Below are 17,604 nucleotides of genomic sequence, written 5' to 3'. Positions count from 1 at the left end.
ATGCAGAAACTAAACAAACAGAATTAGATTTTTAAAGGCCTTCCCATTTTAATAATCCAAAGTGTTATTTGTAATGTAGGTTGGGACATTTACTTTAAAAAAAAAAAAAAAAAAAAGAGTAACTTTACAGCGTTCCTTTAAAAGAAAAATATCTTTGTATAGAATCCGAGAAGTTAGAGAAGTAAAATACCTATTGGATGATCCAGTGAGTCATTCCCTAAAGCACATTTTTTAGTGGTTTATTACCCGTGTCTAAAAATGTCAGTAGCACCTAAATCCCATTGAAAGCCAAGGAGCATTTGCAATTTTTACTTTTCAGATCTGTTTTTTCATTTGCTGCCGTGTGCTGAGAGCTCTAAATCCAGCCAATAACAATACAAATTTCCCTTGGAGAAACAGATGGTTGCTAGACATTTCACCAGCTCTAGGATTCTCTCAAAGGGCCCGCTACTGGTACAGTTCTGCTGGATATGCAAACAGCAGTAACCACCACTTTACTTCAATATGCAACAGATTAAGAACAGCTCCACAGCCCAGTTTACTGTTAGTTGCTGATCTTTGCCAAATTTCTCATGTGAAGGCGCATACAGGAACAGAAGAGCGAAGATGTAAAGGTTCCACATCCCATAGATGCCTATGAAGAAGGCACCATTCATGTACCCTGTGAAGTCCCCCCATTTCCAGTGCCCTTCAGCCACCTGTCAGTGAGAAAGCAGAGATGCAATAGGCCAGGAAGGTAAGGAAGAGTCTCAAATATGTTGAATGAGCACCTAGATATAATCAAAGTGTCTCAATGGGAGTGTGTGTGTGTGTGTGTGCGTCTGTCTGAAATAAAAAGCCCACAAGTTGCTCTGTGGATGGATAATGGACCGAATGTTCGGCTTACCACCCAGAACCGAACACACACACACACACACACACAGAATGAGATGGTAATAAAATACAGGACAATGGACAGAGCAGGTGGCGGAATTGCTCAAGTAAATTCCTGTAAAATCTATTAGGTAAACAGAAACTCACTGCCACATTTTTAGAATTAAAATATAACCAGGCAGCTCACACTGGTGCATTGTTTTCTTTAAACATTTCAAAGGGCTCTATATTAAGACATCACATATCTCTACATCACCACTGCAGCCCATGAGAAGGCACTTCTACACACAAAACCAGAACATAGGGCTTATAGTTAACCAAGAATCATAACCATTTCTTCCTGAAGGTGTGTCCCCTTTTCTACTCACTGACCCAATGTGCTGCCTTGTAATTTCTAGAGCAGAAATCCCTCCAACACTGGAAGATTTAGTTTTTCAAGGGCATTGTTCAGCAGAGAAAAGGGGATTAGTCCCAGAGGAAGAATCTGGGATAAGCCCCAAGAAGCTGCGTAGTGTTTGAGACACTGATGAAAATCCATGGCACTGAATGGCCTTGCTGACTATGGCCCTTCTCACTCCAGACTGAGCTTGGATGAACCTGAGGTGTCACAACACAACGCAGGAATGCTTTCATGCAAGATTATCATCTTCTTCATTGTCCGGCAGGTGAGTGTGCTGAAAGGTAGTCATGGCAGCACAGATCAAGGTGATGACCATCAAGTACCTGAACCTGATATTCAACTCCTGGGTACACAGGCAGCATTAACACACACCCACACAAATAAGACTTGTACACGTCCTCCAGGAGTGACAGCCAATGTTCTTCATTCCCTTACACATCTGAATTCCGCCCAGATGCATGGAGAAGTGGTTTCAGTGTTTGTGATTGTTACTGCTCTCCATTACATTCCTTTTGTGAAATGATACAGGACAGAGTGAGGCTGATTTACTAAGTGAATGTGCAGGAGGCAGCACTACAACTTAATCAAAAGGTTTCATTAAAACGGCAGCAAATTTGACAGCCCCAAGCTTCCATGCTTAGCTGGTTACACTCTCACCATGCTTACAGTGTGAGACTGGACAAAATTTCGACTTACATAGTCAGAGACAAAGGAGGCACTTTAGGAATAAGAGTGAAATTTTCAAGTGTGCCTAAGTGACTTCGGAACCAGACTTAAGACACCTAAATCACTGAAAAAAGAAAAAGAAAAAAGAAAAGGAGTACTTGTGGCACCTTAGAGACTAACCAGTTTATTTGAGCATGAGCTTTCGTGAGCTACAGCTCACTTCATCGGATGCATAGCAATCACTGAGTTGCTTTTGAAAATTGTTGCTCAAATTATGATGTATTTCTAAATGGGGAATTAGACTTACCCAGCATTTGCCCCCTTTTTTAATAAAGACTTTCCACCGTATCTTCCTATAGCCAAAGAATGGCAAGATGCAGAATCCTCTATGACATCCACTATGGACCTTGCTATAGTCATTGACTTTCCCTGCACAGCACTGAGATACCCCAGAGAGGGGCAACAGAGAAAACCTAGCACTAGATTACAATTGGACAGAAGGCAGTATTTGGCTTGTTGTCCATACACTGTACCCTGGCTCCGTTAATTCTTCCTCTTTAGTTAACAAAGAGCTTGGTCAGACCTTCTGTACCTGTGCTAGGCGTGCTCTTAACACAATCTTTCAGTTAAATCAGTAGGCCTTTTCGTTTGGACTAATTCAGATTTTTTGGCTCACTTTTGCATCAACATTTGTTGTTATAGGTTATTGTGACATTTTATAAACATTCATTCAGTTGGGCTCCCAATCCGGGTAAATTTGGAGCCCAATTACCACATGTGCTGCATATGATTTTTATTGGAGTAAATATTCCCGGTGAGAGAATCACCTAAGATCAAGATTCCACCTGTGATAATATCTACTAGGAAATGTTCAATAAGGGCTTAAATATTTTTGGAAAATAATCCATCATTAATAATACCACAATGGACATTTTGAGCATGTTCAGAAATCTAGAGGGGAGATTCCTTTTCTCCCCTGCAGCAGGAACCAATTGGGAGCAGACCTGCAATCAAGTCAGTGGAGCTATGTTGATGTATACCAGCTTAGGATCTGGTCCAGACTTCAGTCTCCCTAGTAAAAGTTATTATCAGAACCGAACCCAACCACCCACCCACCCACCCACCCACCATCTACAGGTAGTTGACAGTATCGATTTGACAAGGGTTTTCCAACCTGATACTGAATCCTGCAAGTCATCTTCATAGGTGGGAGACTTAATGGCTTTCCATGGAAGTTCTGAAACACTTTAAACACCAGGAAGCACAGAAACAAGAAGTAGAGGCAGAGACAGATGCCTGCTACTGCAATGAATGCCCTTAGCTGAGCATACCAGTTAAAGGAAATGACTACTTGACAGAGTGGTATTTACAGAAACAATCATCCAGGTAATTAGTCTGCTTTCAGCTATCCTAATTCAGGCTTCTAGTGTGTATTCAATGGAAGCTTCAGACTGCAGCTTCCGTCTGAGTGAGGGTGTACGCTTCACGGTTCCTTCCCCAGATCAGTCCCAGAGCTGATGCTTTGTTGTTCCCCCTAAGCACTTGACATGGTGTTAACGAGGGATAAAATATTAAAACTTCTGCAGGCTAAAAAGGCTAAGCTGGAATTGTCACTTCTGCTTCACTGGCATGAAAAGGCAGGGCTTAGCTGAGAAGTAATCACCAACCAATCTTAGGCAACTCCTGCAAGAGGACTGGGATGCTGGAGAAGTGGAACTAATCATGTTACCTTATCTCAGACTGGAATAAAAATTAAGGCAGCTGAAAGAACTTCCAGCGTGACCAGGCAACTTTAAACAGAAAAATCATATAAATGCTGTAGGATCATGCTCCGGATCAGCAATGAAATGAACTGCCCTGGAGAAAAAAAACAAAACAAACAAAAAAACCTTACAGTCAGATCAGGACAGGGAACAGCATAACTGGTGCAATTTAGACAGGATTTGCTCTAGAATCACTGTAATACCCAAACCCTAATTCCAGATATGCCATTTTCCAGACTTCCTACAGCTTGAAGCAGGTGCTAATTTTTCTTGTTACTTCCCTTATATTACATCAGTCTCAGAATCCATCCTTACAGCAAAATCTACATGCTGCACTAATATTTGACAGAGTGTCACCCTGCAGAACCATAACACTGTTCACTCAGGAGGACACTCTAGGTCATCCACAATATTAAAATAATTAGAAACCAACTATTGGTCCCATTTTATCCAAGATAGGATGCTTTTCACCAGTTAAATAAGAACTTGGAGAAAAATAAATTGTTACTTAAATATTTCTAGTTTCTGCCACAAGAAACACTTGGTACTAATAGATGGAAGGATACAGCCAGCTTCATGCCAACATCTGTAGTCCAGATACCGTAAAATGGATTTTTTCAGTTGTACCCCTCTGAAAACAGGAGAGAATCCACGATAGTCATAGATCACATCAGTATAAAGTTGAAAATAGAGCAAGATGCAAGTTCTTAAGCATTATTCTGTGCAGCGTGGAAAAACCTGAGTAATGTTATTTTCAACTAAGTGGGGAGAGGGATAGGAAGTGGGAAGGAGGGACATACTTGTCCATGTTTCCAAATATTATCCATTTTTGGAAGAGCACAGTATTTTAAATCAGAGCATGATCACGTTAGCACTACAGAGGCCAGTTGGAAGATAGTGTCTCATTTACCTCTTATAAATGACAAAGATGAAGAGGCAGAAGGAGCCAACAGCTATTGGCCCAACCCACTTCCAGTACCCAGAGAGCCACGTTTGGTCATTTTGACCCTAAGCAAACAAGGATGGGGAAAAAATAATCAAAGGTATTCTTTCCATGCGAGGTAGAGCCAAGAAGCAAAGTTAGAGGCATAAACTTCATTACAAAAACATGGAGAAATTGCACAGGGCAGACTATTCTGGGTTTTTTTTTATTATTATTATTTGAAACAAACAGAATAATGACTCTGAAATGACATGTAGCACAATGGCAGGTTCTAGGATACTGCACAACACGCAGGACACAGGCCTGGTTAAACTCACCCTGCTATGCGTTGCTGTGTTTGGATCCAAGTGCTGGATCCGATCCCACATGCTTCTAAACCCATTGAGACTGAGCAGTGATCACATGCTGTCTCTAACCTCTCAGGTCAATCAAATCAGAAGATTCGGATTCCCTGACAGGTGCCCCTTCTTGGAAGCGGGACCCTCAGTCCAGCTGCCATAGGCCCCAGAGGTCCACCCTCATGGGTACTCTGATTTAGTTTAACCCTTCAGGAAAATGTGAGAGTTACAGCAAGGAACGGAGGCTTTGCACAGTAACTCCACACACACACACACACACACACACGCACTCCTACCTTACTCACAGAGAAAGCATAAGAGATTTACAGATCCATGAAAAAATAATAAGCCTTTGCAAAAATCCCTCTCTTCAGTACCCTCACCAGACAGAGGCCTTTGGGTTTTGGCCAGTCCTTTCTAGGGATCCCTCTTGCTGCTTAGCCTTCAGATTCTGGTCTCTCCCCTCCATTGAAATTGCCAGTCCAAGAGCCACTCTTTTAGAAGTTGCAGACCCCTTTGTCAGGTGACCACCATCTTTCACTTCAAGTCCTTTGTTTGGTGATCCTTTTCTTGGCTCCTAGCTCTCATGGAAGGATGGGGTTGTCTGGGCAGTACCCAACTCATCATCCAAGGGTGCTTGTGTTCGAGTAGGAGACCCTCCAGGTTAATGACCCTTGGACAATTGGTATTATTTGCCCTCTGTCAACACCTCTTGGAATGTCAGTCCAAAATGGAGGCAAAAAGACCTCAGGGAAGGTACAGTACAGTCTTACAACCAAAACGGGGTTCCCAAAACAAAATGGAGTTTGTAGTTTGATATAGATACATACAGGCATAAACTGAGTTGTCACATATGGCTCTTCTGTTGCATTTTCCTTCCATTTCCTCTATTTATTTGTTGTCCCCTTGTAAAATAGTCTCTTACCATGTATTTATAGAGTGCCTAGCACTATGGAGCCACAATCCCAACTGGGGCTCCTGAACACCAGTGTAATACAATAAACAATAATCATCACTCAACATCCAGGTGGTCCTTTATATTGCCAAAAAGTGAGCCTTTACCAGGCACCAAATTGCAACTTAATCCAAATGGCTTGGGGAGGGGGGGGAAGACCCCAGCACCACTATATTTAAAAAGATACTTTTTTACAAAATGGAAAATAATAAAAAAAAGGCAAGCCTTTAGATTTTCCAGATCTGTTGTACACATTGGCATCTCCATCTCTTGCTTTATTAACCCTGTCCAAGTATGGCTAGTTACCAGATTGTGCTGGAACCACCTTCATGTACTTCTATATATATCAGCTTCAAATCCTGCCCAAATGGAAGGCAAGTTTTGGAATAATTTCACCCTGGATGTTGCAAGAAGCACATGTGCATGAATTTGACTGACAACAAAGCTGGTTTTAGTGCAAGTCTTCACAATTTATCTATATAAAAGACTCATTACTCTATAATCACACCTACCTTCACACACTCGCCACAAAAGATTATCCAAAATGACAGAAACATGGCATAGAAGATTCCTTGTCGAATATCTTCAAAGAGCAACATCAAAGTCCAGTCAAATCTAATGGAAAACCACTCTACTGGGATGTTTATGAATGTCATGGAGATTCCAAGAGCAAAGATGACTTTGGAGAAGCAGAAACAGAGTTAACAGAATCCTTTTGGATTTCAAAGAAAAAAATCCCAGCTACGCTTGAGGAGGCAGGTGTGGACATACAGTAGCATGTTTGAGCAGCATCTTCACATTTCTGCACCAGTCACAAACTCCATTGTCACCCAGTTCTTAGATTTTTTGTTAAGAAGTCACTTGACTCCATAGTTTTTCTATCATAAACCAGGCTTTCCAAATCAAGTCTTAAGCTATTTTTAATATAACCTCATATATGCGTAGATCCTTTTACTAAAGCTCACCGCCATATCTGTATCAAGTGAGATGAATCAACTGGTTACCAAGAGGCTTGTCAACAAGGCCAATTAGTTTAGTGACTATGAAACAGGGCTAGGAGTGAGTTAGGTCTGAAGGCCAACAGGGTTCGAAAGAATCATGAAAAGGCAGAGTCTGGAATTTTGGGAGAAGGGAAGATATTTGCACTTTGCTGCCAAAGCCTATCCTTGTTAACACTTCCCCCTGCCTTCATGGCGGCACTGGTATTTGTCTTCCGACAAATACCACGACTAAAGGCTCACATGGTGACTGGCAAGTAAGGCATCGCTATTAAAAATATCTGTGCCTAGGAGTAGGAGTCTAAACTAAAATAAAATGCTACTTTATGCAGAGGACTGAGAAGTAGTCAAATCCCGATGGGGTAAATCTCGCTTCCCCTCTAGTTATACAGGCTTTGACTGGGGAGCAGCATTTAGACTGAAGTCCATTGTGTTCACTGGGTCATCAGAGAGAATTACTCTGCTACTCACTTTTCAAGCAGGACAGGAGCACGCGTCAGCATTGTGATCCGTCTCCAATACCAAACCAGGGTGATAAAGATGATGGGTGTGAAGAAGGTTTTCATTGCAAACCACATCTTGGTAAAATATTTATTCTGATGGATACCCTGAGGGAAGACAAGTTTAAGTGTGGAAACTGTACAATATTTCACACTTTTCCCTACCTGCAGTCTATATAGCAGACTGTCTCTGTGCAGTTTCCTTTGCAGGCCCTGGGAAAGAGCTATTTATATTTATATGTTTTAAAGCAAACAGTGCTTGTAAAATGCCCTATTTAATACCCCCAGCTACAAGCCAGGGAGTATCAGAGCAAACTTCACCACACAGCCCTGGCAGTGACCTCAGCTCTAATCTTGAGGAAAGCTTTTAATTCCTGCCCTCTCTGTCTTTTTCTTTTGTATGGCTTGGCTAGGTAGCATCAACTACAAATTTATATCTAAGTTTGATAGCCAGAACATTGCCACAGCAGTGAGCTGGTGAATGTCCTTCAGGCCCCCGGCAAAAGAACGAAGGCGACACTCACATGTGATGTGCTCCATCGTTTGTGCCTGGTGACCACAGGCACATACAGGTGTTTGCCTCATTTTTCATTTAAAGAGGGTTTGTCCACATCTCCCAGGAGATATCCTGATGCGATTCAATCTGCACCAGTCTTTCCGACAAACCAAAACCTGATAGTTTCTCAGCAGGGTCAGTGATGAGCGGTTTGTTTTGAGCGGTCGAAATGCTCCATGTGACTCTCCATTGAGCTTCAGCATAGAAGTTTGGCTGTAAGGGTCTTGATACTGTTCCATAGAGGGTTGCAGGATTTTAATCTCATCTTTGGGAGTTCTGCAGGTCATCATGCAGCAGGATCCCCGCAGTTGCATTGACATGGTTAAAAAAGCGAGATGTCTGAGTAGCTCTTCTAATCTGTGGAGGCTGGATGTGTGATAGGACTGGGAGCCAGTCAACTGGAGTCTATTTGAGCATCCATGACACTATGCGCATAGCATTATTAAGTTGAGTGTCAAGGAGTTTAGTGTGACTGCTAGGGGACCACACTGGCACACAATGTTCAGCTGCAGAATATACCAAGGCAATTGTTGCAGTTTGTAAGGTCCGTGGACTGGAGCCCCGTGATGTTCCAGCCAATTTTCTGAGAAGCACGACATGAGACCTGACCTTATTCGAGGTGTTGTTGAAAGGTCAAAACTCCAGTCCAGTGTAATGCCAAGACACTTTGGATTAGCCTCATGGCTGACGCTCTCACCTCAGAATGGCACAACAAGTTGGTATTTGCCATTTTATTGTTCAGACGGAAAGCAGTCACCTGGGGGGCGAGGGTGGAGGGGTTAGGCCTAAGTTTCCAGCATTGGAAATAACCAGCCATTGTGCTAAGATCTCAGGTTAGGGTGCAGCTGATGGTATGGAGGCTTGTTGCGGTTCAATGACAAGACAGCACAGAGCTTTAAGCAAGCAAGCAAGCTGGTCTGCTAATGGGCTTCTGCCTGTCAGCTTTCCACCCTCTCCTTTATTCCTCTCTCTCCCCCCGCGCATTACATTCTCCAACAGATAAAAGGAATACACTGGCTTTGTTTAACATTCTTATTTACCAATTTCTATCTACCGCATTCCTTGCTCTCGGGCCTTGAGCCCAGTCCTGGGAGGCTTCCCACGGTTCATGTCATCTGGGCGAGATTCCAAGGTTCATGCCCTTGAGAGGAGCTGTGTGTGCACAGCTCCTACACAACACTCCGGGTGTGCCCTGAATGTTGCCAAGCGCATGAACCTTGTATGAATCCTACAGAGGCTTGTATGCTGAACAGGTAGGGCAATATCATCTACATGAACTTCCTTGACTCCGTCGCTGGTATATCCGCGGTGTATAGATTAAAAAGTATCCAGGCCAGAACAGTTAAGAGTTCTTGGTCTACTGATCTAGCCATTAAGGAGTACCTTAAAGCGGTGGTCCCCCGTCATTGCTGCCAAGAGGTGGATCATTGCCGGCAGTTGAATGACGTGAGAGATCTTGAGGAGGAGGCCCTGTCTCCAGACAGTGTCGTATGCCAAGGATAGATCAACAAAGGCGATCCCTGTCTTCAACTTAAGTTGGAATACTTCCTCAGCGTGGCCAGTAAGTGAAGCTACGTGGTCACAGCAGTTCCTCTTCAGGCAAAATCCTGCCTGCTCCGCAGGGAGGATGTCTTCGATAATGTCACACAGATGGTGAAGCAGCACCTGTTCCATGAGCTTGCTGACGGCTGAGAGGAGAGAGATGGGGTGGTAGCTGGCTGCCTCCTCTGGGGTTTCCCAGGCTTCAGTAGGGCAGCCACAATTGCCAGCTTGTTGGCTCTTCTCCAGTTCTATGTACAGCAGTAAAAAGCACTGCCAGTCATTCCCGTCCCCATCTCCCCAGATTCTTGAGAAACTCTGGAGGAATGCCATCAACCCCTGCAGCTTTCTGGAGTTCAGAGTGAACTCTAACATGTTTTAAACAAAAACTCTTCTGGTTCTGTGTGCCACAAAGGTGGTGGCTAGACAGCTCAATGAATTAGGAATAGGAACTAGGGTATTTTATTTCTAAATCATCAATTCCATTTTGTGCAGATTGGCGATGACTAGAAGTTGCCCTGTGAAGCACAGATGAAATAAAATGGATTGTCCCAGTCCACTTGTGGTAGCGGTTAAGATATTTGATGTCATTTACTGAAGGCAGGCGATAAAAATATCACACACCCTTACCATCAGGCAAACATCCTTTATTTCTCCAACGCCCGCATTAATTCCCTGACTTTCGTTTACAGAGAGTCGAATGCTGATGAGGTAGAATAAGTGAGCCACAGTTCCAATTTCCATGAAAGACGGCATATCACAGTCAGAGTTGGCCTTCATGTGCTCTAGTCTGGTGGAACAGCATAGAGAGGGAAAATACAAGAGTCAGCATTGCTCACACTTAATTGGACCTTACCATGGTTTCGTTCTGTTCACCGAAACAATCAGTTACTGCTTTAAAATGTGGAGATGCACAGTACAAAGTCCTTATCATATCCTGAGTATTCCCTTTTCAGGGAAAGCAGGACTGTGGAATAAGACAGGCAATTACATTACCATATTGCCTTTCACTTGTGAGGTGGGACAGTTGGTTAAGCAGATACCTGTAGCTGAAACATATTATTGAGTTATCATTTATTTTTAAAAATGACTATAGTAGTTACTGTAAATGGCACTGTTGCAAAAAACAAAACAGGGATAACTAAGACAAATGAACTTTCTTTAGTCTCACCTCGTTTGTGCTCCAATCACATCAGAATATTTTGCATAACGCATAGACCTTGCACAGCTATAATATCTCCAAAGGATCTCCAAGCATATTACAAACATTAGTGGATTAACTCTCCCAACTCCACAGGGATGACAGGCATTATTTCCTTTTCCCGCCCTGCTCCTTTTAACAAAAACAGGAGAAACTGAGCAACAAGTGGTTTGCCCAAGGTCATACCGGAAGGCTGTTAGAGTGGGGACAGAACCTAGATCTCCTGACTCGCTGTCTTACTCACAAGGCAATCTTTCTGCTCCAAAATTGCACTCACTACTAGGTCTAGTCTGCTTTCCTCTAGTTAATGCTTTGATCACAGGGCAATGTCCAGATAGGGCAATCAAACACTCATTCAGGACACATGGATGCAGCAGCTAAATCCTGTGAAGCATGAGAATACTGAAGTAGTAGTGGGCCCCGACTAAATTTTGTCCCATAACCTACTTTTGAAGATACAAAGGAGCATTTTAGCTTTCGTGTCTGTACTGCATGTACCATTTCTGTCCATTCAGCGACTATGTCATCACGATAAGCCAATGACACGTCAAATGTAATCTCTGCATTGTCTTCTGCAAGGGTAACCAACCAAAATAATTATAACGCGAACAGTAGGCAATGTCGGCTCAGGGAAGGAGGATAGACAGACATCCTTGAATTCTCTCAGGTGGTGATTTAGGGAGGGATTTTCAAAGGCACTCAGCAGTGGTCTAATTCTGCCCCACTGAAGTCAAGGGGAATAAAGATGGGCCAACACGGATTGCTTTTGAATATCCACCCTTAGCCCAGCCTGGATATTTACGGCCTTACTTGAGAACAGGTCAAAGAGCCCGCTGCTCAATCATTATGGTACCCTTCTCTAGACGTAATAGAGCTCACTCACTTGTAGCATTACATCGAATTCTGTTCTCCAAAGCTGAGATTTTTCAAAGGGCCCCATGTGCAATCCACTTTGAGTTGGTTTATGCCCCTATAATAAAAGGAGGGGTGCTCTGTAACAATTATTGCTCTGTTTCCAAAATGTGATTTATGTGCTGTGTGAGTTGAAGAGAAGGCAACAGACAGTTTCTGCACCCTCACCCACAGATAGACACAGTCATGAGACCAGTGATTGCAAGCCTCTGGGACTGAATGAGTTTAACTACCCAAACAATGGAGCAGCCATCATGGGGACACTGTGGCTGGACCCTAGATGGACTGGCGGGACAACTGGGCAGAAGACAGACTTAATTATCTTCGCCCTGTAACGAAGGCCTGGTCTTCATGGGGGAAACTGACTGGCAGACATATAGCAGTATAATTATATAACTATAGCTGTGCCCGTATAGCTTCCAACAAGGACACTATTCTAGAATAAAAATAACTTTATTCCAGTGTAATTTCCACACTTACGCAAGTCCAAAGACACCATTGAGCAATATGGTCATTGAGCCGATACACACACAGGGATGGTGGGGGCTTTCAGAAAACCCAGTTTTCCCTGGGCCTGGTGAGAGAGACTCGGAGAGAATGGGACCAGGCTGTGTCTCAGGAGCTTGTTGGCTTTCTAAGAGCATGTGCGTTGGTTCATGACTTATCCTCAGTGGGTGAGGTTGTGTGTCTCCACCAAGGAGGTCAGACCAGATGATCATGGTCCCTTGTGGCCTGAAAATCTATGCAAAGCAAGTCCTGTGGGAAATCTGTTGACCAGCTCCAAGCTGCACAGAAGAGCTGCAGTGACAGCTCGAAGCTGGTCAGAGAAGTGAGGTGAGTTACCCATAGTCAAACAGGAGGTCTGTAGCAAAGCCAGGAATTGAACTCGCTCACCCTAAGTCCTAGTGCAGGGCCTTAATCATAAGCCCAACCTTCCTCTATTAATAAAGTCCGTTCACACTAGAATTAGAGTCATTATTTCCATCTCTGCAGAACCAAACTGTACACTACATGCTGCTTGCCTCTGAACAAGAGCGCTTCACGCTCAGAGAGCTCTTCAAAGGAAAAGTGCAAGTCATATTAGCAGCACAGATTCATGTTGTCTCAGTCTCCTGGTGAGCTGGATATTACATTCATTTTACCAATGTATCCATTTGTACCCATTTTTACAGATTAGAATAATCGCTTAGACAAGATCATCCCTTTTTGGTCCCTGACATGTAAAATGGAAGAGCAGTAGCTGCCACATGGACTGTGCAATTTTGAGGCTAATTGTCTGGAGCTGCCCCTTGCTAGCATGGCACGATCGAGAAAAGAGGGCATGTCAGTGTTACCCTGATCACCCAGCTTTGAACAATCCCACTTTCTGATATACTTGCACTGGAGGCTAAGATGTCCATTGTAACGTTTTATATGCATACAACACCGTCAGCCTGAAGGAACCCAAAACACGACATAGAGCATCCCTGAACCAATGCTACTGATGGAGGGGAGAGTGTGGGACAGCTGAGCTGACACACACAACACTACAGAACACAGAGGAGTTTAGACTGTAAACTCCTCAGGGCAGAGACCGTTTCATGCCATATGTTTGTATAGGGACTAGCAAAATGAGGCTTCTAGGTGCTACTATAATACAATTAATACTAATCAAGCACATCAAGCAGTAATAGCTCTCCCAGGCTGTCTACTTTTCTCATCTACAATCATTCCGAAATTCTGAACTGTGCCAGGAGTGCCTCTGTTCAGGACTGTTCAAGCTTTATTGTCACTTGAAGCAGGAAAAAAAAATTGCTTAAAATATTTCTAAAATCCATTTAAAAATGCTAAGCCTGCCACAGGTAGATATTTTGATCAAGCAGCATGGGGACAGTTAGTAAATGACTTACTGATGGCATTATCCATCTCGAACATGATGTCCAGCTGCATGGTGACAATCATGAACTGGAGCCAGGGGTTCATCTCCCTGTTGGGGAGGGGAAAGCGAAAGGCAAACACAATATCACCAATATCTATTGGTCTGCTCATTTCCTCATCAAGATCTCAGATCTTCTCACCCTGGCTGGGTCCCCAGGGCATTAGCTATTTGGTTTGGTGGTGGGGTTTTTGTACATCTATGCATTTTATTGACACATAAGGCACAAGTGTAGAGGCACTCAGAGCTGAAAATGTAACACAAACCACATTCATAAAATTTGCAAATCCATGGCACAATGACTAACTGCTTTTTGGGCACATATTCACCACCGACCCCTCCTCAGGTGTGCACGTGGGACCAGCTCTGTGCCAGTGAATCTCTTCCAGCAGGTCTTTAAAAAGAGGATGTTCCCTAGTAACCCTTCTGCTTATGCAGGAGCAAGTATAAGTGAAAGCAACATCTACTTATGCCAGAGGGACACTCTCTCTAAGCTCCCCTCTGAAGATATTGCTCCAGGCATGAGGTCCTCAGCTGGGGTCCTGGCTGCAGTAACCTGTAGAACAAGCCTGTTCGCCCTCTGGATGGAGACTCTGATAACTGGACAGATGTGTTCCAGTCATCATATAATTATACATACTGGTACTACCAGTGGCACCCAATTCTACATCCTTCTGTTTCTTGCTCTGGTAAAGAGGCCTCGTGTACACTTGAGTTCTTTGCCAAAAGTTTCCCACCATTGCTACCACTGGTTCAGCTTTGGCAATGGAAGATAGCAACTATGGGAGAAAAAGTGTAGACAGGACTCTGCGTGGCTACATCTTCCTGTTTGTCTAGAGTTGCTTGGCGCAGAGCTAGACAACTTGGGAGAGCCTGGTCTGCATGAACACTCCCATCCCATCTACCATTCATGTTCACAAGAGTGGAAATTCTTGGCAAAAATTCTAAGATGAAAAAGGCCTTATTGGGCCTGATTTTGACCTCACATTGGTGTAGATCAGGAGCCACTCCCAAGAAGTCAAGGAAATTAAAACAGGTATAAACTAGATCAGAATCTGGCCCAGGTACATTTATGATGAGACATCTAGAATATGCATTCTTTGTGGCTCCCAGACACCTAGAGCAATAGCAAGGCTCCCTCTAGAAGACACGACAGGCAGAGGCAGCACTACCCCTCTGGGGGTCCTTCACAGGAACATCTCCCCCCCTACAATAAACAAACAAAAAGCAAATATGGGCCCACTTTGAGCTGCTCAGGGCCCTAAGCAAATTGCTTAGTCTGCTTATGCCTAACGCCAGCTCTGATTACAGGGTCCCCATTCAGCAAGGTAGTTAAGCACATGGGTAATTCCACGGACATTGTGGTATCAGGGCCCAACCCCTCCATTTCATTAAGGATAATGCAGCAGTAATGAAGCCAGAGTAGAAATGATTTTACACTTCTTGGTTTTACACTTACCACAAGCTGTTTTGACAGGGTTTAGCTGGCTAGTAGGACCTGGCCAAGCTGTGCTAAAACCACCAGTCTAGTTCAGATTGCTGCTTTAATAAATAGGTTTAACACTGAGTCCATCCCCACTAGTAGTTAAACCAGGATGAAAACAGGGTTTAGCTGCTTCAGGCAATATGGTTTTACTAGCTGGAAGGCCATCACCAGGACTCTGCACGAGTAGGAGGGGAAGTGGGGTCACCCTTTGTGACAGCTATGAGCTACTGACAGATTAAAGCCAGAGTAGAAATACTGGCCAGAATAAATGATAAAACTTTAAATCCTGCCTCGTAAAATCAGCGAAGCATGAGCTGGTTTCAAACTTTCTTGCCAGAGGATTGGCAAGGTTCCTCATCAACAGAACCTGCCATTGATCAACTTAGTCCTCCAGTTACCAGTGGAGATCATGGATTTGCTGTTGCTTTGGTCCTCTAAGCATCCACCCATGCAGCGATTCCCCCCATCCCCCCCAAAATACTATATATAAGGGCATCAGCAACCTGCAATTGGCAGGGTAGATAGGAGTGAGGGCTGAATGTATAATGTCCATGTCACTTCAGCTAGATCCTCTCCTTTTATACCATTACCTCTCCTTTCTTAGAGCTAAAAAGGGACTACTGCATTCCTAGCACCATATTGTTCCCAATAAAGGAGGTTGCACAAGCCGCACGTAATGGACATGAAACGAAGGAAGCTCTGAAATCCTGTTGAGCAACATTCTAGTTGCAAAACTTTCCAGTAACTGTTGCAAACCTGGCATTGAGTAAAAAGATTTCACCTCAAATCCAGCATCTGTGGAAACCAAACATCACACTGCTATTCCCTGCCTTGCCCCCGGTTCCTTATAAAGGCCTGAGACAGAATATTGGTGTCTGCTGTATTTAATATTAATGGCTACATCAAGAGGCATTAACTCAATATTCTGGAAACCTTTATTAGGGCAGACAGAGGGACAAAGTGTTGTGCAGGAGGTCAGACTAGATGATCATAATGGTCCCTTCTGACCTAAATATCTATGAATCTATGAAAGCCAACAGAATAACTTGCAACATCCAACTGGTCTCGTGCTCTGAGCTGGGGTGCTCATTGCAGTGAGGGAGGGAGGGGAATACCAGATTGGGGGCTCTTATTAGGAAGGAAGTTATGTTTTTTTAAAGGGACATATGCCCTGATTCACCATGGTCTCACCCCAAGCTCTGAGCATGCAGATACTCCATGCCATGAGGCAATGACACGAGCCAGAGAGCCCCACAACAGCATTTCCCCCTGCTGCCAGAGAAGCAGCTCAGCTAGGACCAGGCTCTGTGTTTGGCCGCATTCTATCAACTGGCCCAGCATGGAGCTGACACGTTCTGTTTTGTAAACACTCACTGCTCAATAGCTTGTTCGGGTTTTGCATCACTCAACAAGCAGTTTATGAATCAAAAATCAAATGTCCCCATTTTAATGATCATCTATGAAGACAGAACAAATGGCAGTCATTTAAAGGACTACACAGTAAGTGGACAGTGCCTTAAGTAAATGATGTTACCTCCACTCTTTGACAGTACACTGACAGCCCCTCCAATGCAATTAAAGTCTGCCCAGCTGTCAATCACTGCCACTCCCTGCAGTAGATATGATGGGGCCAATTTACCAGGTCATTAAAATAATGCAGGGTGACACCACTTACTACATGTGTTCCCCTTCAATGCCAAATAGCACATCTGGCCAGGAAGGATGATCATGTGGTGAAAGAATGGGACTAGGAGAGCCAGGTGCCATTATCTCCTTTGCAACAGAATCCCTGTGTGATCTTGGGCAAGTCAATCAGATTGGTTAAGGAAGCAATTTTTCTCTGCTGCTGTGAGAATCTGCTTAGCAGCTTCCCTGACCTGGGAAAGGAGCTGTTCAAAAAGCCCAGAGGTGAAAAACATCGTCACAAAACACAGAGAACCCCAAGTGTCACTCTACCAAAATGCCTCCTCAGTCTCTTCCATTCTCCTCCCACACTGTCAAGAGCCCACCTCAGGAAGCAGACTTCCTTTTACTGTAACTTGTACTGAGCTTCCTCTTGGCAGAGTTTCTGAAATGAAATCAGAGAGACTTCAAAGAGAAAAAAACCCACCATCACAGCACAATTACAGATAAACAAGATTCTTCTGCTGGAGCAGTTCCCAGAAGTTTTTGTTATTATTATTTGTTTAACTGAAGATTAGGTTACTTCCTGCAACTGCTCAGAGAGAAATTAAATATTTTAGTTCCAGAGTTCTTATTCAGTTTTCCCTTCCTCTCCAAGCAGATACTGAAACTAGGCAGTACCATCTTTTTCCCCTCTGACCCTTCTTTCCTGGTAGCCACTAGAATCCACAAAGAGGTCTGGGGAAGATGCATGTTCATGGAAACAATTCAGCAACACATAACTGAACAGGACAGAGGGAAGGAGAAAGTTCGCACCTTTAAACACTTATCCATCAGACCTCCCACTAGAAAAGCGATGACTTGGGAAATCAGCAAGATCTCTCCAACAATGCACAGCTGTGTAGTGCTCATGTTTTCTATAACTGCCCCAGCCAT

The 17,604-nt window shown here is 43.7% G+C and overlaps 1 pseudogene; it reads right to left on the bottom strand.

Moving 5' to 3' along the window:
• Positions 1-365: 365 nt before the first annotated feature.
• Positions 366-17,604, bottom strand: LOC141992926 (protein wntless homolog; annotated as a pseudogene).

Source organism: Natator depressus, chromosome 8, assembly GCF_965152275.1.
Source record: "Natator depressus isolate rNatDep1 chromosome 8, rNatDep2.hap1, whole genome shotgun sequence".
NCBI lineage: Eukaryota > Metazoa > Chordata > Testudines > Cheloniidae > Natator > Natator depressus.
Note: the sequence above shows the minus strand (reverse complement) of the source record. Positions and strands in the feature narration are given on the sequence as shown.